Genomic DNA, 246 nt, shown 5'->3' with positions numbered 1-246 from the left:
TCCTGAACAAGCAGAGGAAAACAGCCATATGTTGGAAGGAGATGAATATTATGTAAATAATAGGGCATACAGACATTTTGTAAGTGGGAAGGTCAACCTCATTATTGATCTACAATTAAGCCAAACCGTGGGGTCATACCATCTTATTATATCTAGTAGATTAAACTCAGTTAGTCTGTCTCTTTTTTGTTATTGTTTCTGAAGTAGCTTTAGAGCTTTCTTAATTCGGGTCAAAAAATAAGAGGC

The sequence above is a fragment of the Aythya ferina genome, assembly GCF_964211825.1.
Source record: "Aythya ferina genome assembly, chromosome: 1".
Classification (NCBI taxonomy): domain Eukaryota; kingdom Metazoa; phylum Chordata; class Aves; order Anseriformes; family Anatidae; genus Aythya; species Aythya ferina.
Note: the sequence above shows the minus strand (reverse complement) of the source record.